Source organism: Heloderma suspectum, chromosome 4 (assembly GCF_057233095.1).
Source record: "Heloderma suspectum isolate Gila_16-S chromosome 4, 16-S_ref, whole genome shotgun sequence".
Classification (NCBI taxonomy): domain Eukaryota; kingdom Metazoa; phylum Chordata; class Lepidosauria; order Squamata; family Helodermatidae; genus Heloderma; species Heloderma suspectum.
In genome coordinates, this window is record NC_139461.1 from 106,426,270 (window position 1) to 106,451,647 (window position 25,378).

General features: G+C 41.5%; 1 protein-coding gene across 7 annotated transcripts in view; it reads left to right on the top strand.

Moving 5' to 3' along the window:
- Positions 1-25,378, top strand: part of JARID2 (jumonji and AT-rich interaction domain containing 2) — a 252,410-nt gene that overhangs the window by 86,834 nt on the left and 140,198 nt on the right. The window lies entirely within an intron of this gene.

Below are 25,378 nucleotides of genomic sequence, written 5' to 3' on the forward strand. Positions count from 1 at the left end.
ACCTCGATAGGATTGCTCCCTTAAAATGTCTTTCTTGTTATCTACATATTTTGGAGAAATAATATAGAAAGTACTGGGATCTTGATACAGTATATTCCACATTTTGTAACTGAAAAGGGAGAGGAAATTGCACTAGTTTAAAATATTCAAAGACTATTGTTTGTCTTTAACAATTGGGCCATCACTAAAGCTTAGTAAAGAAAAAACACTTTTTTCTGTCCCTTTTCACACATAAAAAGAGGTAGGAGTCTTCCAATTCATGTGAGTGATAGTGACCCAGTTCGCACAAACACCACAGCCTACTGTGGTTTGTTTAAGCCATGGTGGGGTGTGGTGCTTGTCAAGTGACTTAGGAAAATTCATGCCACAACCGCGTCTTCTCATGTCGTGCGAACTCAAACCATCCACAAACCTAAAACAGCCCATGGCTTCTGGGTGGTTTTTAGCCACGCCAACAACCCACCCTCACCAGGTTCATGGGACGTTGTGATTGACACAGTAAGTTGTGATTGCAGCTTGAATCATAAAAATGGCCACTGTCACACGCCACCAAGCCCTGTGGGTAAATTAACCCATGGCTTAGCATGATGTGCAAATCAGCCCAGTGAGAACACCCCAAAGTAGTATTCAGACAACCAGGCATGTGTGGGGTAGAGTGTGATCACAGCAGCAAGCCCAACTCCCACCCCACACGTGTTTATTTGCACATCTATAGTGTGTCTATATGTAGAGACCTTCAGCTATTGGGCGGTATAGAAATTAAATAAGTAAGTAAGTAAATATTTGGGACTGTGCTTCTTGCAGTATCCCAGATCACATATATGAGTCTATACATATGCAGTTTATCCATGTGTAGGGACATTGCGGATGTGGGAATGAATCTGTGTATGCGTATTGTATGTATGGTTGGTCGTCTGAACAGAACTCATGTTAATGCTTCCCAGTTAAACACCCCTACACCTCACTACCACCCGCAGAAACATTAATGTAGCATGGTTGGGGTACTCCTATAAATATGGATTGTAATTGTTCAGCCACCTTAAATGTTAATGGAGAAGTTTTACATTATGTTGATAAATTCTTCAAGAAGTTGTCCTGAAGTCTGTGGAGCTTTAGTGATCTGAATTTTGTGTTTGGTGACTTTTGTGTTTAAAACCAGAGGTAGTACTCATTTTGGTTTAAAAGATGACGATATTTTGAATGGCCTCTCAAGCTAGGTACTTCTGTTGATTTCCTTTAATCTGAGTAAAAGGGTCCGATGTGAAGCAAAGGCTTTGTAAGGAAGTTATGTTTATTTCCGCTGCTTGCCCTCTTTGTTTCCATAACTCATATCTTGACTGTGCTGGAACCTTGGCCGGGCAGGGAGTGGCACTTCACCAACCATCTACCAAGTGGCAGTTTGCCACATATATCCACTGGGTAAGCTGATCATCTGTATCGTTTTGCTGAGCAGTGAGGAAAGTTTTACCACACATCTCGCATCTGAATAGAAATCTGGAGAAGCAGTAGAGTGATAACAAATCCACTCATCACATGGGCAGCATGCTATCCTCTAGTGTGGGCAAATGCTGTTTGCCAATTTCCCTCCTCCTTTCCCTACTTCTGCCTTCTTGTTGTTTCTGGCTCCATTCTCTAAATTATATGCTTGGCTGCTTGCAGTTACTTCTGGGAGGGCAGGAAAGTCTCCGCAGGGTATATCAGCTGGCAGTGGCCATGCACAGTGTAGCAAACTCTAGTGTAGGAGCCATTTGAGGCCCGGTGATGTCAGCAGCTATGGTTTTAGACTGTAGTGGGATTCTTGACAGCATGCCTGATTCAGTAAAGAAGCAGAATAGTTAAGCATGATGTGCTAAAATAAATTATGTTAGGATGATGACAGTGCATTCTTGGTGGACTTACTGCAAACCACATTTATGCCTGTGTATATATGCGTCTCTTCTCCCCCCCCCGCCCCCGCCCCCGCCCTTTTGTATAAGCAGATTAGTTAATGGCTGCCTTTTCCTGAGAGGAGGCTTTTCATCCTCTTAAATACCAGGGCTAAACTGAATTTAATCTGACCATATTCTGTGAAGGTCAGGCTATATAATTTTAATTTGCGATCGCATTCTGAAAGTCTGCCTGACCTTGTGGGGTAGCAATGTGGTTGAGATCATGTTTTGAAGAGAGCTGAGGTTTGTTCCCCATTATTCTTTTTTTTTTCTGTCTCTCTTCCTTTAGAGGCTTATTGCGCTGCATACAGCACCGTAGTTGGAGCTTGCCTCCCTCCTCCTTGCCCAACCGCCCACCTTCCATTTGATGATATTTGCGCTTTTATGCACCTCATTAAATATTCAAGTTTGAAAGCGGCAATGTGGAAGGGAAGCAGGATATGTGCACTTTCTGTTCCCTGTTAAGATACTGTGGAGGAACTTAAATGGCCAATAAAACCCTTCTCTTGTCAGACCCTGGTGAAATGGGATGCAATGAAATTTAATCTCAGTACCCTCTTATTCAAGGACCCATACTATAAAGGAGAATTTGAGCAAGACCTCTCTCCTCCTCATCTCAAGTATTAAACTTAGTGTATTATGAATAGATAATCTTTTCTTTCCCCTTTCCTTTTTGCTTTATGTCTTTCTCCTCAAAACATACGAGTAATATTGCTCCCCATTGTGACTCACAAGACTGAACCTTTGGCTGGCTGTTGTTTTTGTTTGTTTGTTTTGTTTTTTTAGTTATTCACCAGTTCACCATCTGGTTTTGAACCCAATTTGGATTGGAGTGTTTTTTTCAATTATTTTCCACTTGTGTGGTCAGAAGGTAATTTGGTCTAGCAAGAGGTACGTTTTGAAAGGTTTTCTTTCCTTAATGCCACTTTGTGCAAAATGGCCATGAGGACTAGAATGGTTCATTGATCCACTTGTGTGGCCATCTGTTGATAAGGCACCATGATGGCTGGAGTTCAGATTATACCGCTACAGTAGATACATGAGGCTTATGTTGTATTTCTGTGTTCCAGTAATGCTTGCTGTTTATGTATTTTTAGGCTTTAATTCAAAATGTAATGTTCTAAGTATCTACTAAGAGCAATCATGTTCACTAGTTTTCCTTCGTTGCATTCGGTATTTTTCATAGGGCTCTGAGCCAATTAAATACATTTAAATAGATCTAGGGGTAAGCAACCCAGTGCCCTCCAGATATTTTGGACTACAACTCCCACCAGTCATAGCTAGCATGGCCAGTTGCCCATCCGTGGATTTATCTATTGGTTTTAAACTTGCATATGCATAGAAAATAAAATTTCTCAACCAAGAAGCATATTTTCTTTGTTTTTAGATGAGGCATACATGTCATAGCAGCCATCATCTTAAAAGAAGCTTTCCTATTGTGTGTGAGGCAGGGGAGGATGCCTTTTTAAAGATAATGTTTGTTATCTGCAGTTTTTATAAAGAAATATATATTGAAAATAATATTTTTTAAAGTATTTGCTGTCCGATTAGTCAGAGGCACCTTTTTAGTTGATTATATGTTTAAAAATCGGTAAATCTAATTGATTAGTTGAGTAAACATTGCAGCCCTAACTTTGTTGTTCTTAAAACACTTCCTTTCCCTAGCAAATAACAGGGGATTCATGCAGGGGGGCAGGATTTTGACAGCCTGTATGCAGGTTGTGGTAAGTGGTAGTAGAGAGGTTTCACCATAACACGTTCTGAGAAAGAAGCTGAAGATGCTACACCTTTAGATCAAGGCCTGCCCTACCATTAGGCAGGGTGAGCTGGCTACATGTTGGGAGTAGGGGTGGGAGATGCAGACAAAGTGTTGAGGAGACAGAGCTGTGTGTGCTACATGACCTGGCCTCTGCCTCCTAAGATAGCCAGCTGTTGTGGTGGAGGATGCTGTCCCATCTGCTGAAGTAAGATTCAAGTGTTGATCCAGTTGGCTTCTATATGTCAAATGGGAGATGTGGGGGAGGGGGAGGCTCCATTTTGTCCTTCATCTCAGGCAACAAATGTCTTTGACCAGACCTGTAATAGATAATAGTTTTGTGTGAAGTTACACAAGATTTGGTATAGTGTAGTCCAGGCTTCTCTGACCTGAGGCCCTCCAGATGTTTTGGACTACCCAGCATTTCTGACCACTGGATATGCTGGCTGGGACAGCTTGGAGTTGAAGCCCAATACATCTGGAGGGCAGTACTTTGGGGAAAGCTGATGTAGTGCTAAGAGAATCCCCTCAGTTTACACAATCCCCACATACTCACTGTGGTCCCAGGCAAGCCCTTACTTTCCATCAAATAGCCCCCTTTTCTGCAAATTGGGGAATAATAACCATCTCTACATATAGTGCTGCTATAAGAGGTACTGAACATTTGAAATGCACTGTGTAAGTCCTATTATAATTATAAATGACTTAGCAAATAGTACAGTGGATAGTATGTTGGGCCTGGGTGTGGAAGGCCACCCTTCAAATCCTTCATCAGATTGTGGGTAGTTTTGGCCAGGTTCACATCTCTCATCTGAAACTATTTCACAGGAAGAAGATAACAATGTAATAAAGGCCTGGTTCACATCTTTAGAATAGGCCCAAAAGACGTGTGTGTGTGTGTGTGTGTGTGTATATAATTTTGTGTGTGTTTTTAAATAGTATTAAATACTTGTGTTTAAAAAATAAAGGTCAGAGTTTTGCTAATGAGCAGCCTTATGGGGCTGTTTCAAAGATCTGGGAAATGGTTTTAACCCTTTCCTCCCATGCGCCCCTCCCCAATTATAACTTACACTGGTATTAAATCTAGGAAGCGAGGGGGGCGGGGAGACAGGAACAGTATCTATACCTGTCCCCCCTCTCCCCTTACAGTGTTTCTGATAGCCATTTAGGGAAGGAATAACTACTTCTCTGATCTTCAAAGGTTCCTTATGGGGCTGCTAATTAGCAAAACCAAAACTCTGGGAGATCCTAAGCACGTGTCTAGTTTGACCCTGAGACTGACTGACTGATAACTAGGGATGTACTTTACACTTTGCTGGGAGCCTGAACCATCTATATCATGGGTCCTCCAATGGTGCCCACGAATGGGTCCCCAACAGGGGGCCCATGGGCACCCAGATTGTCCCCCTCTCCCCCACTATTTTAATACACATACATGGATTTGTATGAAATGCATACAACTTTCTAGCAATTATGCCTGGGATTCCACAAAAGTGGACCAAATATCCAAATAAGTATCCATTTGAAGGTGGTGTCTATATGCCACCCATTCAAATATTGATAGTGTTGTAAGGTCCTCAATCTATTGCATAATAGGAGGTGAGTATTTATCCTGCAAATGTTGTAATATCAGTCTTGTATCTGTCCAAAGGGTGCAGAGAATCCATTTATGCTGACCATTTCTTAATTTCCATGAAGCAGGTAAATAATTTAAAAGAGTGTGTACATCCGTGAATATTAGATAGAAAGTGTTCCAGTACAAAATTTATCTGTGCAATAATGTCTGCTCCAAAAGAAGCAACTACTGGACATTCGCAAAACAGATGTTTAAAAGAAGTATTAGCTGTATTGCACCACCAGCAAATACCCAATTTAGACAATCCCTTATTAAAGAGACGTTTTTGCTGAATAAGAGGCAGCCTAAGATCCATAGACGCGACAGGTAGATGCCAAAGTGGCAATCCACTGATTAGGCATTTTGTGGTGGTGCCCACAGCATGGGCTCAAATTCCCAAATGTGCCCATGGGTCCAAAACGTTGGGGACCCCTGATCTAGATTTTATGCTCCTTTTACAATTTTGCATATTAAATACACTTGATTCATGTTTGCATAATTCTGATGCGTGTGTTTTACTGTTTGCACTGTTTTGCATACATAGCCTCTTCTTCCCATGAGCGGCAGCAAGGAGCTATGAGGGCACTGATGTTACACCCTCTGCCCACTGAAATATTTATTATTCAGCAACTCTTCTGACTTTTTGGATTTCACAAGTCATTGCATAGACCTTTGCACCCAAAAGGGCTGGAGACGTATTAAAAAACAACAACAAATAAATACTGACATTCTCAAAATGCTCAATTTCGTACCCAATTTAACATTTGTGCTTTTACTATGATTCAAGAGAACTGCAGCCTACACATAGGCCCACTGATGTCTCTGTGTTTCTTTTTCTCCCTTTCCCTGGAAGAGTTTGGCTCAGTTTACTTGCTTGATTGAACCATCTGATGTTGCCCTACTGCATGTATTCCTTGTACCACACAGGGACGTCTGGCAGAGCACACCTATGCCCATAACAGTGCATTCTCATGGCTATTCTCTGATACGTGGATGGGTGAGCAACTGGTTAAGAATATATGATCTTCCATTAGTGCCCAGAAGACCAGATAAGTTTCAGGACCTATTCGAAGCTCACAACTTTTAATGATGCTTAAAATTAACTTATTAGAGATGGTATGGATCCTTAGGAGTTGTTTCCTTCAAGATAAGCTATCTTACAATTCAAAAAAGAAAAAAAAACTACCTTGTGTTTATTTATTTTTATCTGATATCAACTTAAGGATCCCCCACCCCCCTGGTCCAAGGCCCTTCAGTATTTCCCCACAACATCCTCCTGTCTTCTGCAGATTTTCTGACTTGATTGTACTGATTTGTCTGTGGGTGGTGGTAGCAAGTCTGCTGTAAATAAGGTCAGCCTGTTGGTTGTCAAACTCCTTTGATGCAGAGGTGGGGCTGGCTTGGTAAGTATAGCTTTCTCTCGATTGCTAGAAGAGTGGCAGCCCACTCCTGTTTTTGCTTTAGTTGTTAAGAGCTGTTTTTTAAACAGGCCCTTTTCACACAACATGGAGCAGCGCATTTTAATCCCCAGTTGCCTGAAATGCTCTATCAGAGACTTCAGGCCTGGGTGCGTAGCAAACTCTGTAGTCTGCCCCTGCCCCACAACTAGAACAATGCAGTGTGTGTGTGGGTGGGGAGGGTATCTCTTCCCTGTGCTGTCTTGGAAAAAAACCTTTTTTGTTGTTGAATGGTCGGGCTGGAAATTTGGCTTTCTTCTTCATGGTCTCATATGGTATGCGCCTGCGTAGAACAGTTATTCAGAACATTCTAGAGCTTAACAGAGTTTTAGGCAGGAGTCCCGCCCACCTCCTGTGCATGCTCTGGGTGTGGCTCCCACCTGCCTCTCAGTTCCTTTTCATCCGCTTGCAGTGACTAGCGGCAAACAACTATAAAACTCTACAGTTCCCTTCTGGGGCACTGAGCAGAGTTATTTTTCTTTCTCTCTTTTCTTGCTTTCCTGTCTTCGAAGAGTTTTTTTCTTCGTTGTCCCTTCGGGGTGCATGACCTCCAAGACCTTTTTCAAAAATTGTACGAGCATTGTCGGGAAGATACTGTTGACCAATGGACACTCCCATCCGCCTTCTTTGCCTTAGAGAGGTGCAGAAGGTGGACTCCTGTACCCACTGTCAGGCCTTTATAAGCAGGAGAAACAGGACAGCACACCTATTGTGAGAACAAGCACTCAAGACACCAGATATGGCTGCACCCTGTATACTGCCTCGGCATCCATTTGGAAAAAGCCAGCTCTGGTTCTTTCTCAGCTTCTTCCAGTGCACAATATAATGGAAAGTACTTCAGGGCAACTGTCCCCAGTACTGGGACTACCAGCCCTTGCCATACTGACAGCTTCGGCCATCCCCTCAGACCAACAGCTCGAAACCAGCTGTTTGGTTCTGACACTTGAGAGTGAACAGGTCAAACAAACCAAGTCCCGAAATAAATGCCCCACTAACCTCTGGGCTCTGGACACCCCCCCCCCCCAAGAAGAAGACTGCTCGTATGATAAGAGTCCAACATCGAACCCAAGCCTACACCGGCTCCAAATCAGCTGTCCTTGGTAGGTGCTGCAAACTCTTCTGCAATTGCTGACACTGATCCTAGAGAAACTGCAATTTCCATGGGACCGTAACTCCCTGGACAATATCCAGTGCCTGGGTTTGGTATCAGAGGGTGAATCCAGGGAACATTTCTTGCTGGAACCATACTATAACTCCTGAGACGGTTCACCAAGAAGTATGGCAAACACCTTATGACACCTTGCACAGGACTAAGGGCCTCCAACAAATGCCAAGCAACCACCATTCAGCGCCTTCTCGGTCTCAGGGCCTCTACCACTGCAGTAACTCCACTAGTTTTAATTCACATTATATCAACATGCCAAGAAAATTGTACCCTAACTGATTTCCTCTTGGGTTAAAACTCCTCTTTTAGGCTAAAAGGTAAGTACATTTGCCTCTTCAACTGCCTGGTAAGTGAGCATACTCACACTTACTGCTTCTGTCACCAGTGATATGATTAAGACTGTTAAGAAGAGTTATACTTCCACTGACTTACTCCTTCAGAAGCATATACATTAACATGGAAGGATTCCCACAAGTGTTTTTTAATTTGTTTGTTTAAATCTCTAAATGTTACGAGGTCATTCTGTAGGACCTCAAATAGCAGCTTGTGAAATGCTTCCGTATCGCTCAATTCATTACATTGCCCATAATAATTTCAGCCCCAGAATTATTTTCCCCCCAATTTTTCAGAAGGATACCCAGTGCAATCTCTGTGGCTATGTAAAGTAAATCACTTTGAAGGACTCTAGCAATTTGGGCTGGACGTTTTTTGCACGACAGGGATTTGTCTTAAAACATTTGATGCTACTGCCTAGGAATTTGAAATAGTTATCCCCCTCAGCCAGGTTGGCACTTCAGATTGTGATTTCATGGTTTCTAAAATTAAGAACACAGCAAGCTGCCTTGTACTGCATCAGACCATTGGTCCATCTAGCCCAGTATTGTCAATACTTACTGGCAGCGGCTGTCAGATAGCAGATAGTATTTTTTGTACGGGATTTCCATTTGGAGATTTTGTATTTCTACATCAAAGGTGTGCTTACTGTGTTTAAAATCCAAAATCCACTGTGTAGCAGTGGATGTGTCCAAGGTGATCTGTCTGTCTGTCTGTCTGTCTGTCTGTCTGTCTGTCTTTCTTGGCCTTCATTACACAAGCATTCACAGAGCTGTGGTGGGTGGGGGGAAAAAAGAGAGAAGAAAATTAATGGTGTCCAGATTGCAATTAAATTCACAACTAAGTTTTGGGGAACACAAACCTGGAGAAACAAGCTAATTGGAATAATGTAAATATGGATAAAGAACACACCCTGGATTCTTCAAAAATATTTCCAGGATGGCTCATTTGTGTTCAAATTGTAGCTGATTGAGAATTGGCTGTTACATTTTCATAATGTAGGTTTCATGTTGTGTAATGGTCCAGATGTAGTAGGGAGATAGTGATGCTTTTAAGACTGTGTAATTTAAAAGCTGGTTGAGATCCCCTGTAATGGCATTTATTACAATGTTTAGCTTTTGGAGGCAAAGTAAAGTTACTAGCTTGTTCATTTTAAGAAATAGGTGGAATTTTTGGAGAATTGCGCATGAAATTTTTGAGAGTTATATAACTTCTTGAATGTTTTTTCTCCCCCCTTGTTTGTCCATTAAATAGCGGATGTTTCTCCGTGTTACTGTAGGTTTTCACTATCTTTGACAGGAGCAGAATCTGCTTAACATCAGAGATTTAGATTAATGTACATTGATCTTGGCAGGAACAATGTAAACTCCTTGTGCAACTAATGCAGTAACAGAACTGCAAATTGTTGTATTAACAAAGCAATTAATTAATAAGTCAGAACTCAGTGTAACCCCTTAGGCAGTTTACAGCAATGCTGTAGTCTCATGTGCACGAAACAGATGCTGCTTTCATATCTGACACAAATATTCTCATCTTTGGAAATTTAGACGTTTCCATTTTTCATCTTCAGGCTCTTGATCTGATGTGGCAGGTGTCAGTAGTGGAGATGGAGACGCTTTCTCTTACTTTTTGACCCTGATAATAATGGTCCTTCCATAAGCAGTGCATGGTTTTCGGAAGTGGTTTAAGGGCTTCTTTGCACTAGACAGCTCCTGCAGGCTAGTGCCAAGGTGAAGTAGATTTTGATGTGTATCTGGCCTGAACGCTCTGCTGTGAAGACATCTGGGAATGAATTGGTATAGGTGCACTACAACCCCAAGGTCTGGCACTTTTGAAGGGCTGTTTCCTTTCTATTGTGTATCATGATAGAAAAATGTGTGTAGTGTAGAGGCCAAAAATCCAGGGTTAACTAAGACACTGACATCATGGTTCTTATATTTGGGCCAAGCCCAGATAGTCTTTGAGCTTGCCTGTTTGTCTGCTGCATCTCTCCATGTCCCCCCAGGGTGATAGGTGATGCACATGAGTCCATTTAAGCCTCCTTGTGTCCCAGTACTGGGAAAAAGGCAGGGTATAAATAATAATAATAATAATAATAATAATAATAATATATTCCTCCTTGGAAATCAACTAATCACAGCAAAAATGTTTGGGAAAGCCTTACAGATTACATACTTGGCCTGCAGACCCAACTATCTGGAGCTCATTTGATATTAGTTGGTGATTTTAATGCCCGGATTGGCCCAAACTAGAATGCAATAGAGCCAGTCTCCTATTTTTCCCTGGATGACTTCCCACTGATAAAGGATAGACAGTCAAAGGATCACACGATTAACACCCAAGGGAAGCAGTTTATTCAAATGATCTTTCAATCTGGACTTCTCATTCTGAATGGCTCTCTGCCCGAGGATTTGACAGGGGAATTTACCTTTATCAACCATCTTGGGGCTACTGTAATTGATTATATTGCAGTTCCTCCAGCTGTGTTTGGGCTGATTATGCTCTTTAGAGTAGATTCATATCCATATAGTGATCACCAACCACTGATTGTCCAGTTAGAATGTTTTAAAAATGCCCAGGCAAATCAAGAAAATAGGCTCCCAGTCCCAAGCACGAGGGTTGCAACATACCATCGTAAATGGGCAAATGTGAATTTAAATGCTTTGGAACGCTTATGGCATTCTGGAAATGTACAACTCTTGCTGAATACCCTGTCCTCTTCCAAAGAGATGGAAGTAGTACTAGAATGTTATGCCCAGATTATAGCAGCAGTCGAACCTCTCTTATTTTGGAAAGGCCAGTCAAAGAACCAGAGGCCAAAAGTGGGTAATCCATGGTTTGACATGGACTGTAGGAAACTTAAGCAGGAAATTAAAAGACAACATAAACTCCTAAGAGACAGAGGTATAGTCCCTTTACCACAGTCCTATTTGGCACTGCGTAAATTATATAAAAATACAATTAAAGAAAAAAAGCAAGAGCATGCTAGGTTGCAATGGGTGGAACTAGCATCAGCACTCGAAAGAAATGATAGACCTAGATTTTGGCACCTTACTTCAGACTTAAGATACTCTGGGACTCCATCCATTGACTCTGTTATTACAACACATGAATGGGAATGACACTTCCATTCCCTCTTTTATGATGAGATGGCCTGTCTTCCCCCATTGCAGGAGGAAGACCCAGAATCATCTAGTTGGCCCCCAGTCACCTGTGAGGAAATAGCTATGCTGATACGGAAGTTGAAGCACAGAAAGGCCCCCGGAAGGAGTGGCATTTCACCAGATTTCTTGATCGATTATCCTCATTGGTGGATCCCAGTGTTAGCAACCTTATTTACACTTATTGATAGAACTGGGAAATTTCCCCAAGATTGGGCAGTAGCTATTGTAGTGCCTATTTATAAAAAGGGCAATCCGTCAGACCCTAAGAATTATCGCCCTATAAGTCTACTGGATGTTATAAGTAAGTTGTATGCAAGACATCTTTTAGATAAGCTGGAAAATTGGGTGCTCAGGGAGAATCTCCTTGTTGAAGAACAAGCAGGCTTCCGATGTGGCAGATCTACAGTAGACCATTGTTTTCTACTAAAATATTTGGCTGGGAAATATACATCTCCCCCTTATCACTCACTTTTTGCTGCATTTGTAGACCTTCGAGCAGCCTTTGATTCTACATCTAGACCTCGCCTTTGGCAGAAGCTTACACTTTTAAATGTGGATTATAAATTGCTCAGGAGAATACAGGGGCTGTATGAGAATTCTATCTTGCGTGTGAGAGAGTCTTTAGGTGATCTTTCAGGCCCCATTATTGTTAACAAAGGAGTGCGCCAGGGATGTTTGCTTGCACCTCTTTTATTCAATCTATATCTTAATGATATGGTTCCCTACTTATCTAATCCAGACTTCTTCCCACCTCTTTTAAAAGACAGGAATATTTCAGTGTTATTATATGCAGATGATGCTGTCCTCCTGTCATACACCCAGGTGGGGATGCGTAGGCTTTTAAGAGCCCTAAGCTCATATTGTGTGAGAGAAGCCCTTCAGGTCAACTACAAAAAAACTAAAATCTTAGTCTTTGGCAAAAGGAGGAAAAAATACCGATGGCAGCTGGATAACCATCTGCTTGATCAGGTCAACAAATATAAATACCTAGGAGTGACATTTCAAAGTTCAGGATCTTGGTCGGAGCACTTGAAAGCAATAGCCCTGACAACTAATGTAAGTAGTAATGCCATTCTTCATTTTGCTGCTGGACCAGGTGGTAAGATGGTGGCCCCTTTAATAGAGCTATACAAGGGCAAATTACTTCCCCAAATATTATATGGGGCACCTGCCTGGACCCATGCTGACATTGCTTCATTGGAGTCAGTGCAGCATACATTTCTATCCAGAGTACTCGGGGTTCCCAGATCCACTTCTAAGGCCATTGTCCGACTAGAAACAGCTTGTCACTCAGTGGGAATGCTTGTTCAAAAAGCTGCCACTTTCTTCTGGTTAAAGATAGTGTTCCAACTGGCCTCCCCCTTGGTCTTATTAGCATATGAAGCTATGGGAAGGGGCTCATGGGCAGACAAGATAACCACATCTATCTCTGAGTTGGGCTTTTCACAATCATATTTGCTTGCGAGGGGCTATGATAGAGCTAGGGATGAGATTCAAAGAGATTACAGGATGTTGATATTCAAACAACAATGGCTGTTGCTGCTGAAAGTCGCTCTAACAAGATCTATAAAAGCATCATGACCTCTCCGGGGAAGGCTCCCCCGTATTTGATTTCCATCACCTCACATGAATTGAGATGCCTCATGACTAGGTGTAGACTGAACTCACTTCAATTGATGGAGGTGAAGGCTCGTTATAGGATCCATCATGACATGAGTGCAGATTGCCCAGCTGGTTGCCCCAAGGTAGAGGACATGGTACACTTTTTAGCAGAATGCTCATTGTATATCGATTTGAGGAAGCAATATCTTGAGCCCCTATTAGCTGTGCTTGAGGATACTTCTGGTGCAAGTATAACTCGATTATTATTAGCTGGAACAGATCATTATACATCATATAGGACTGCTAAGTTTGTCAGTCGAGCCCTGGAGAGGCGAAAGTCATTGACTGTTATAAAAAAACTAAATCCGTAAACATGGTAATAATATTCTAGCAGATATTGTTTTAGGATTTTAAAATGTTTTTAACTTGCTCTTGTTAGTTATTTTATTAATAATTTGTACTTTGGTCTCCCTTTTGGGTTGATGTGAGAATTCTATTTGTTTTGTGTGCGGACGGCCTGATTGGCTAAAAAGCAATAAACTGTATAATAATAATAATAATAATAATAATAATAATAATAATATTTCTACTCATTCGCCTTTGTAAAAACAACAGTAAAGATTGCTGATTTGAGCAGTTGCAATAGGAGTCTGTTGTAGTTTTTAGAAAATGCAAATTCATAAGAGAATTTGGGGGGCAACATTAATAAACAAATAAAGCCTGCCTATATATTCTCGGGGCTGAACAGTTGCCCTGGCATAACTTTTAAGGCATGGAGAAACTGCATAAATTGCCAACAAGTGGTTCTGGTATTAGAGCAGTGAGCCAAAGGAAATGTGCAAGCAATGTGAATTGCTCTGTCAGAATTAAGCATGGTGACTTGCAGTGCAGGTAACTTAAGTCACAGGGGGGAAATGTGTTTAGCATGAGCATATGCTAAACTGTTAAAGAGTTTCTGCTTACTTAAAAAACGCACACACAAAACTAATGTAGCTTCCATTCCTTAAAGCTCACCATGGATGGTGATGATGATGATGATGATATTATTGTTGTTATTATTTAAAGACAGGTAACATTTGCTAGAAAAAATAGATGGATGCTGAGTGCATAACTGCAAAGCAAGAGGTGTGTTGCGTTTCTTTCTCTGTAGCTTGTTCTCTGTGCAGTCAAGGTCATGTGTCCATTATTGAAAAGGTGCTGCAGTTTGACCTTGTTCATTTCTTTGGGAATGGGGGGCTTCGACTAATGCTTATCTGATAGCTTCTCAGAACCTCCCTCCCTCCTCTTTTTCTCCTGACCTCATTTTCACATGCACGGTATTGTTATATCCTCTTATTGCAGACCTTCCTGACATCTGGAGATAGGTGTTTGGAGAAAGGAGCACAGAGGTCTTGAGCTGCGTTTACATTTCTTCTAATTGTTAGAATAAGATGAACAGATGATGGTATACATTAATCACTTTGTGCCTGTTCTTTTAGATTAGAAGAAGAAATTTTCTATGTAACCAGGAGATATTACCCAACAAACTGTTTGGGCTTGTGAGCACATTGAGGAATCCATGGTTGCCTCTTTTTTACTCCAGTTCTCCCCCCCCCAACCCCAAGTGCCCTACATAGGGATGCTGGAGAAATTTGAGATGGACTAAAATGAACTCAGCTTTCTAAGAATCTGACCTACGGAATCTGCTGTGGAGCGACCCCCCCCCCCCCCAAGCTGCGCGGAGTCCATGGACTTTCAGATGATTTTTTTAACTTTCCCGAAATGTATGCATATTTATTTGTAGGAAAATGTGCAAGTTTCTGCTTAGGAAAAGTTGGATGGAATGGGGGACAATACACTAAATGTTACGTGCTAAGGTAAATTATGTAAATTGTTACGAAATCTCTTACGTAATTATTTGCATATTTTTCCTCATGAAAAAGAAATTTGCATCCGTCTGTGAGTGGACAATGGAACAAAAGGTGCCTGAAAATCCGCGAAACGCAGGTGAAGCAGATTTTACACAGTCCGTACATCCCTAGCCCTACATGTCACAAATTATTTTCACAGGGCATGACTAAGCAGTCAGACTTAGGTTCCCAAAATATAACTCTAGATTTGAATCTCCTCCCACCCCACTCCGTATGGTAATTCACCACCTGAGAGTATACAGTCATGTTGTGAGTTGTGCACTCTCTTTGGCTCATTCATCTGAGCTGGCTCATTTCTCTGGTGTTACCACTTATTCCTTGCATGTGCAATTTAATCCTGATATTTTCCTTATCCCGTCTGGACAACTGGGGAGTAATCCATCTCTCCTATAGATAGTTCACAAGAGCTTTTGCTTAGAGGCTAGCTCAGAGATGCAGACATGGTTTTATAGAGAAAGGAAATACCTCAGAAAAAGTATTATTTAATAGTAGTGCTTCGTTATGTTTGAGATTGTAGAGATCACCAGACTTGACAATAATTATTGTCATATTGTATTCCCCTCCTCTTGCAAAAAATAAATAAATAGTGGTGGGTCAGAACAACTCCACCCCTCCCGCCAAAGTAGTACATGTAGAAGATGGGTATGTACAATATCTTCACACTGCATTTGTCCTCCAGGGCCACCCACCAGTATTCTCTTTGGCAGTTGGGAGGGGGGCTTGCCTTAGGCCTCTTGGGGTGGGGGAAATGGAGTCCTTGCACTCTTTCTTGCTCCTGCAAATGATCCTGCATCATCTTCCCACACAAATTATTTGAGCTCTATACACGTACTACTGTTATGCCAAACAAGCAATTGTCTGGTGGACTGGGAATCGGGAGATCCAGGTTCTAGTCCCCACTCGGCCATGGAAGCTCACTGGGTGACTTTGGGCCAGTCACAGAGTCTCAGCCCAACCCACCTCACAGGGTTGTTGTTGTGGGGATAAAATGGAGGAAGGAGGAGGATCATGTACGCTGCCTTGAGTTCCTTGGAGGAAAAAAGGCGGGATATAAATGCAATAAATAAATAAATACATACATACATAAATAAATAAAATAACCTAGATCTCTCTCTTTGCCTTATCACCTAAGATGTTATAGTGGGTCTTTGGCCAGGTAGTTGGTACCATTATAGTGGAACAGATCAGCCAGTGGTATCAGCCAGTGGCATCACTGTTCTGGCAGCAACTGGAATTAAATTTAGTAAAGGTTGTTATGGGGCTTTGAATGACACCTTGTGGGTGTAATCTCAGACCCCCTTTCAATGGCAACAGACAGAATGATGTAACTTGCTGCTTACAAGGAAGGAGGAAATGACTTCCCATTATCATTAGTGCCACTGGATGATGGAATTTGCTATCCCACATTTCCTTGCAGTATATAATAGAGCATGGGGGATGCTGTGCTTAGTAACAACTACATTGCTCTAGCCAACTATTTCTATCTGGCAAGACAGAAGGGATTATTCAGAATCTGGGGTCTGTCTAGACTATTTAATCACTGGGCTAGAAGTGAACCTTCTAGAACCTTCTAGTGGAAACTAAATGAGAAGTGTGGAAGTGTGCACCTTACAATAGGAAGAGCATTTCTAGTTGTCAGTAGTTTTCATTGTTTAGCATAGTGCTTTTTGAGTGCTCAAAGTGCTTCACATTAATAATCTGAGATAATTCCAACAGTAATCTAGCAATAAACCTCTAGTGGATCTGAGCATGTGTTTTGAGACTGTTGAAAACAGGATGGTCGAACCTTTAGTGCAAATGTATAGTTGAAATCAGGTTAGACAACCTGGTGCCATCCAGATGTTTTCGACTACAACTCCCATCAGCCTCAGCCAGTGGTAAGAGTTTATTGGACTTCTAGTCCAAAATATCTGGAGGGCAACAGATTGCCTACCCCTGGTTTAAATGCTTTTTTTCTTTCCTCAAAGTCTTAGGGGTGTGCTGTCATGGAATCTTAGCTTTTTATGATTTTTTCAGCATAATCATGTGACCAAAATAATTTGAGATTGAAAATGTGAACCAAAATGTCTAGAACATTAAAGAAAACGTATTGCAAATAGTAGGTCATGGTTTGATGTCTTGTTCATGATGATGAATGTGTTAGTATTTGCTACCTATTATATATACATTGAGCAACGACAAAAATAGGAATAGGTTCACAACATAAAGTACACACATAGGCCTTCACAAAGCAAGAGTTCCCTTATATATACCCAGTCGACTCCTGAGATCTTTTGAGGAGGTCTTACTGATCCATTCCTCAGTCAGTGGAATGTCATCAGGTAGTGGTACATAAGCAGGCCTTCTCAGTGGTGGCACCCACTCTTTGGAACATTTTCCCAGGTGTGATTTGAGAGATAGAAACGATGGCAAGTTTTAAAGGCGTCTTGAAAACACACTTATTCACACAGCCTTTCCCTGACCTGTGAAGGACTCTGTTACTACCACGTTTTATTTAATGATGTAATGTTTTAAATTGTTTTTAACTGTTTTTATTTATTATTTTTATCTTGTTTCTATCTTGTTATGTTATATTTAAATGTAAACCGCTTAGGGATTTTAATATATTAAGTGGTATAGGAGTTTAATAAATAAATAATAAATACATACATAAATAAGAATATTTTAACTGCTTGATTTAAATAAGAAAATTGAGAGATATTTTCCAGTTAACCCAATAGGTTTTCGAGGTTCTTGAAGATGTCCTGCACTTCTCTTTGTTCGTTTATTATATTTAAATCCCACCTTCCTTTCTAAGGCAGGATATATGACACCCCCCCACACACACACACACATTTTAGCCTCACAATAGCTCTGTGACGTAAAATAGGCTGAGAGACTATGACTGGCCCAAAGTAACCCAGTGAGGTTCATGGCTGAGTATGAATTTGAACATGGGTCTCCTCAGTCCTGCTCCAACACCTGAGCCACAGTAGCTATTGTAATGGAAACTGGTAGAAAACAAGAAATGATTTTGATTCAAATTTGTTAACTTCACCGTCATATAAAAATACAGCACTGTGACTGTAGGAGCTAAATCACCAAGTAAGCAGCTAAGTACTATAAAGTTTGACCTATAGTGATAAAATGTTTGACTTGTGCATTAAAGATATCTTATTCTAATTTCTGCTTGATTATTTTTCTAATGAGTAGTGGAAAGTCATTAAATCACTTTCTGTGTTGCTTTGTTGTAAGTTCTTGCATCTCTTTGCTCTTTGTAGCTTTCAGAATGTGGTTCCAATTAGAGTGGTGATGTGGTTCATAGAGTGGCAAGCAGATTAACATGTTTTGGTTGTATTTTTCCCCTTTGCTCCCTTGGTTGCCTTCCTCATTTTTTTTTTTTCACTACTGCACTTTACTGCACTTTTTCAAACCATAGGTTTCAGTCCTGCTTTGCAATCTTGAATTAAGGGTGCAATCCTATGGCTGCTAGTCAGCCATAGGATTTTTCATTTTCTGGGAACCAAGCTTGGAGCCAGCACTCTGAGGTCAGTTCCCAGAAAACGGTGTCCCCCGCCACCTTATAGGCCGTGCGGTTCATCCCTGGCTCTGCATTTGTAAGAGCAGTGTGGAGTGGGGAAAAAGAGGGTGTTCCTGGGGGCTGGGAGGGGAGGGGATGGCGGAAGCGCCGTTATGACACTTCCTGTGTGCCATCTGGCCTCTCCTCCCCTGCTCTGAGTTACCCTAGCTAGACAGCCAAAATCGGCCATCTAGCCGCAAATGCAGGGCGACCGGAGTGCAGAGGAGAAGATCCCCTCTGTCCTCCACCCGCCCTGCATTGGATAGTCGGTCACCTCTGAGTTCAGAGGTGGCCAAATGTCCCCATAGGATTGTGCCCTAAGTCTTTAAAAACCTCGAAGAAAACAGATGCAAATCTCTCTGTCTCTGAAACCTACTTAACTCAATAAAAATAAACTGTGGCACTTTCCTTCTGGATATTTTGCTTCTTTATAGTCACATACTTTATGCATAGGAATATCTACTCCAGCTTTTCTCACCTACAGTTGTCCTGATGCTTATGATCTTGTGGGGTCTATCAGCACCACATTGCTCTTCGCTTTCCTCTCCTCAGTGGGTGAAGGATGTCAGGGCGTTGCTGTGAGAGCATGTGTCTACGCCCATGTGAATCAGTAGTGGATAACGCTTTAGAATGTTTAGTACCTCAAGTGAGAAGTCAAAATGAGTTCTGCACACATACCCGCAGGCATGTATCTTTAGCAGCATACAGAGATGGAAGCCATCTTGGAGTCTGTTTCACAATGCAATTGCTCCATGGTAAGGCCTACCCCAACATTAACTGCTCTTGATTTACTCTTCTGGAAGTTTATTCAAGACAGTTGAATGAAAAAGTGAGTCATAGTTTTCGGTCTATCAGCATTTTTTGATCATGTATGTGTGGCCTGAAAAGGAAGTGACCAAATGGACAGGTGGTCTCTATAAATAACATGGCTTAAGGTGGCAACCCTAAAGTTACTAGGGAGTAAATTCCACTGAACATAGTGGGACTTTATCATACATATGATTGCGATGTAAGACTTAGCTTTCTTACGATCAGACTTAGGATCAAACTCCTCCCTTGATTTAACTTTCCTTTTAGTGAGAGCAAAGTGGGAATTAAAGCTGTTTTGGAGCTTGCTGAATTGAAGATATAGAGTAGTGTAGCCTTCTGCAATGTGGCACCCTCCAGATGTGTTGAGACTACAATGGCTACTCCTACCCAGCATGGGGTTGATGGGAGTTGTATTCCCAACATATCTGGAGGGTGCCATGTTGGGGAAGCTTGGTGTAATGCAAGGTGCAGTTAAGAACTCCCTGCGTTAAATCTTTCCTTAGCCATGGCATGGCATGAACTTCTTAGGCAGCCTGAGGAAAGTAGGGGTGGACGAAAGTCACTTACCTTTCGCCGAAGCTTGTTCGTGGTGGGGGGGAGGCGCTTCGCTGCTCCCCCCGCGAAGTTCAGGCTGGGGGAGGAGGCTTCCCGCCTCGCCTGGCCGCGAACTCGAAAGTTGTTGGTTTTTTTTTAAACGCCCCCGTGATAGGCTACGTGACGATTAACGTAGCCTACCACGGCTAGATCTGCAAAGTCAGCCGTGATAGGCTACGTTAATCGTCACGTAGCCTATCACGGGTGACTTTAAAAAAAAAAAGCGCGTACGCCAATGGCAGCCCCCATAGGGAGCCGCCATTCGCGTTCCTTATTTGGTCGCTGTAGTCTACGTAAATCTTTACGTAGACTACAGCGACCAAATAAGGAACAGGAATGGCGGCTCCCTATGGGGGCCGCCATTATCCGTACGCGCTTTTTTTTTTTATAGTCACCCGTGATAGGCTACGTGACGATTGACATAGCCTATCATGGCTGACTTTGCAAATCTAGCCGTGATAGGCTACGTTAATCGTCACGTAGCCTATCATGGGGCGTTTTTTTTTTTTCCTTTTATTGGAATGGCGGCGGCCGCAGCCGGTCAAAAGACCGGCTGCCGCTCCCGCCCCGCATGAACACCCGCCGAACTGCCGGCTGGACCTGCCGCCGGGAGGGACAATCGGCGAAGGTAAGTCCCGTCCCGGGGGGGGGTGTGGGGGGCGGGGGGGGGTGCGGAGGATTTCTCCCCGAAACTTGTTCGGGGGGCCAAACACGTTGGCGCTCGGCCCCCCGAAGTTTCGGGGAGAAATTCTCCGCCATCCCTACTGTTTCTCAACCCCAGCCTCTGATCTGTGGTATTATATTACAGGGCTGTTGTAAAATACTGAGATCATGGTGGCTTGTCTCCAGTGAAGTGTGAGCAGAATTCTCCTCCTATGGCTCCCCTGCTGCTGCTTCCTGCTGCAGCTCATTAAGCTCCCCAAAACTGCTCTGGGGGATTGGGTTGCCCTCTGTGTGGGATGTAGCATGGAGTGGTGATGCTGCAGTTGGAGGACGGAATCACTGGAAACTTTGGGAGTCCCCTTGTGCCAGTGGAAGTGGCTTCCATTGATGCAATGTTTAAAAACATAAGTGTTTAAGTAATATTATTTGACACTCAGAGAGCTGAAATGTTTTAACTATAATAAAGCAAAAGGAGTTATAAAAATGGGGTTGAAGAAATCGCTATTCAAGCTCATATGAAGTCTGTTTATGATACCGTTTTCCAGTGATTTCACTTTTTAAAGATTCTGATAACAACCAGGCACTCTGTTTTCATGACCTAACAAAACAATGGTAACAACTTACATAGAAGGGAGGTTTACAAAGACCGTGGAAGTATGTGGACCACAGGTTGTGGAAACATATAGTGCATTATTTGCTGAACTGTCTATCTCGTAGCAGGGTTGATTTGATTTAAATCAAATACATTTAAATCATGATTTAAATAACTTCTCTGAAGGACTCCATTTTAATGATTTAAATCACAGTTTAAATCACTAGTGAGGAAGATCCTATTTAATCATCATTTTTAGTGGAAATACATTACTGTTTAATATAATCTTAATATATATTCAGAGATGTTGGTTTCATTAGAAGGTAGGTACACACTAAGCAATTATTCTGAATTGTTTTCAGATTAATTTTCATCAAAAAATGGGATGATGATTTGGTCATTTTAGTACTAAAACAGAATGAACTTGTGAGGTCATTCTGGAGATGAGCCATTTTATTTATTTATTTCATTTCTATACCGTCCAATAGCTGAAGATCTCTGGGCAGTTCACAAACTAGCTCCAACTGATCAATCAATCATGATATCTTTGTCATGATGTGTCAGAATCACACCCACCAAACAGGCTTTTAAATTGTACTAATAAGGTTGTTGAAGAACAAAACTAACCAGAAGAATAAACAAACTTTAACAAAACACGCGCACAGATTTTTGTGGAGGATACATGCAGCAGAAATTTCCTCAGGAGTCAGGACTGCATGAATATATTCTGTGCACGTTTGGTTTCACTTTCTATTCTCTCCCCTATCCATTGCATTTATATCCAAACTCCTCATCCTTGTTCAGATCCACTCCATCTCCTTAAATTCTCTATTCATTGACGTTCTCTATCTCTGCACTGAGAGAGATGCAAGGCTTGCGGGGGGCGGGGGGCGGGATGCATTTCTGTACACCACTTGCAGTGCAGAATAGGACTGATCAGGTTATCTCCAATCTCCAGTAACTGCTGTTAACATATTCATAGAATATAATTAGTTGTATAGTTAGTATTCATGATGATATCTTTGACCTAAGCTTGTTTTTACTAATTGTTTTAAGAAAATGTCAAAATCTGATTTAAGTTTTAAAAATCCATTTTTTATTTTAAAAAATCATTGATTTTTTTTTTTAATCAACCCTGCCCTAGAGAGATTTTTGGCTGGTATTCCTGGGAGGATTTTTTTTAGGGAGGAGTGATTTTGATATCTGTTGTTCAATCATGATAATGATGTGTCTCATAAAGTAGCAGCATGTGCAGTAACTGCAAGGAAAATCAGATATAAACTTGTACAGACTGATGGTATGCCTTGCTCTGGAGATCATCTGTCTCCCAAATTAATGCTCATATTTTTGATGATAGAATTTTTACATGCCTGATTTATTTTAACTTGGTGAAGGTTGTTTTGTTTTAAACTGTTATTCTGCGAAGACAGACCACTTACTCTCGCAGAAATGCCAAGTTCCGCTGTCAGTTGACTGAAAGTATGGGGCAGAAGCTTGTCTTTACTCTGCCTCTTTAAGGTCATTAGAGATATGAATAATAATATCACTTAATTTGTCAGGAATTATCTATTTGCTTCCAATTCAAATGCCAACATGCTAATTCTTATGGCAGTGTTGCATACATGACTTTCCCAGCACTAAAGGGCTGGATTGGCAGTTTGCCAGGAGCCTCAGGCTTTCACTGAATTTGCATATAAATTTAGACACGATTTTAATTGGAGATAAATGCACGTCTTTTATTTAAGTGTATATAGTTTCATACATTTGAGATGGAGGAGAGAGGCAAAAACCTGTTTTTAAGTATTGTTGGGTTACTGGTAAATGAGCCCCTAACTAATACAACATGATGCCCACAAAATTTTTTAAGAAACCAAAGATTTTCCTCATTGTGAAAAGAAATTGTTTTGACTCTACCTAGCTTGTGCACTGCAGTTGGAATAGTGGTAATTAAGTTGAAACTTTGAGCCAGAAATCTCTCACCACCAGCCAAGCAGTGAATTCTTTAGATCCTAGACCCAGAATCCACCTTCTTCAGATGAAAGTAGTATGCACTTAACTATTTGTTTAGCAACCTGGATACAGAACAAGACCATTTACACTAATAAATGTTTCCATTCATTGTAAGGAGACAATTTGGACTGATGACTTTGCTTCGGTTACTCATGCACTAGTTACATCCAGCTTGGATTAATGCAATGCTGTATACTTAGGACTGCCCTTAAAGACAGTTTGGATACAAAATGTGGTCCTCAGGATGCTGGTAAGAGCAAGGTGGTCAGCTTGTAGAACACAGATCCTATACCACTTATACTGGTTACCAGTTTGTTTCTAGGCATAATTTAATGTGCTATTATTAACCTTTAAAGCCCTTAGCCATCTGAGATCTGGTCACCTAAAGGACCATCTTCACCCATATGTACCTATCTGAGTTTTAAGATCTTCATCTTAGGGTCTGCTCCCCATTAAATCAGACCCATTTGGTGAGTCCCAGAAACAGTGCCTTCTCTGCAGTGGCACCAAGACTGTGGAAGTCTCTCCCATCAAAGTGAGCATTGAAAACCGTTTTTATTCTGGAAGGCTTTTAATGTTTTTTAAAATTTTGTTTATATGCTTACCTGTTTTACTTCCGGATTTTTATTTTATGTTTTATTGTTGTATTTGTAAGCCACACTGTTAATTTTTTTTAAAGGCGAGCTATAAACAGGTAAAATAAAATAACAAACCAAAAAGAAATTGCATAGCACATATGTACTTTTATTCAACCTTTTTGTATAATGCAGTAACCATGATTTAAAACAGTGAATTACCTAGCAGTGTCTTTCACTGTAACATTTTCCTTTTTACCTGAAGGTCCTAGAGGAGCAAACCCTTAGTATGCATGCCAAGATTCAGGTATCTGGGTTTCACAGTCTTGGTGCTATGGCACTGACAGGCAGACAGACAAACATGCATCTTTTATTATTATGGTTAGAAGAAGAAAGACATCCTGCCTTTCCCCCCAAAGAGCTCAAGGTGGCATACATGGTCTGCCCCCATTTTATCCTCACAGTCACAGCGATCCTGTAAGTTAGGTTAGGCTGAGAGAGACTGACCAGCCCAACGTCACCCAGTGGCTGAGTGGAGATTTGAACCTGGCGGATCCTGGTCCTAATCCAACACACTAACTGCTATGCCACATTGTCTCTCAGCTAGTAATGTGGGTAGAATGCTGGGCTTGGACATGGGAAGCCCAGAAAAGGTTAATTCTCCACCATCAAGCCTGCTGGCAGGGTTTCAGTGGCTCAGTAAGGACATGCTGAGCTCACTTGCTTCTCCACTCTCCACTCTTTTGTGCCTGAGGCAAGGAGATTAGAAGCTTCTGCATCTAGTTTGTGCCAAACCATAGACTGCTGTTTTGTCTGAATGTTTTTATCCTAGTTTGGGATCCTGCTTTGCGGGCAAACTATGGTTTGTGCAAACCATAGTTTTGCCCCATTCTGACCAAATGGCTTGCTGTTTTGGACAAAACAGTTTTGCTGCAAATTGGAAGCGGATGCTCCTCATCTTCATCCATTGCGTGCAAAGGAAACCGGCAGAGCAAGCGTTTGAGCCTGGAGCTGGCTGCTGCTTGTTCTCATAAAGACAAATCATAGTTTGTTGACAGTGTATGAATAGACCACCCTACCCTGACCTGGTGCTTTCCAAATGTTTTAGACTGCAACTCCCATCAGCTCCAGTGAGCATGACCAGTGGTCAGAGATGATGGGAGTTGTAGTCCAAAACATCTGTAAGACACCAGATTGGGGTAAGCTAGAATAGAGCCATTCTCTCTCAGCCTGATATGCTTTATTCAGGGTAATTGAGAGAAGAACTAAAAAGGACAATGTATTCTGAAATGTATATAATAATAAATTTTAAATTTTGGGGGAAACCCAGTGCAAATTGAGTGACTACTGTATTTGGCATTTTTAGAAGGCGATATGAGCTAGTCCGAAATGCCTCTTTTATTAAGTAATCTAATACTTTCAAAAGAATTCTGCTGTGAATCTGCAACTATTTTTCTTTTAGCGGTGGTAGTGGATAATTTGCATAAGGTCTCCATGTAGCACTGAACTTAAATGGTTCATTGGATTTCCCCTCCACACCCCTCTTAATAATAAACCAGAGATGTCCTTTTGTCTAATAGTTACAGTTGTATCCTTCCATCTTTTATTATTGCATTAATCACTGCAGCAATAAGATGATTACATA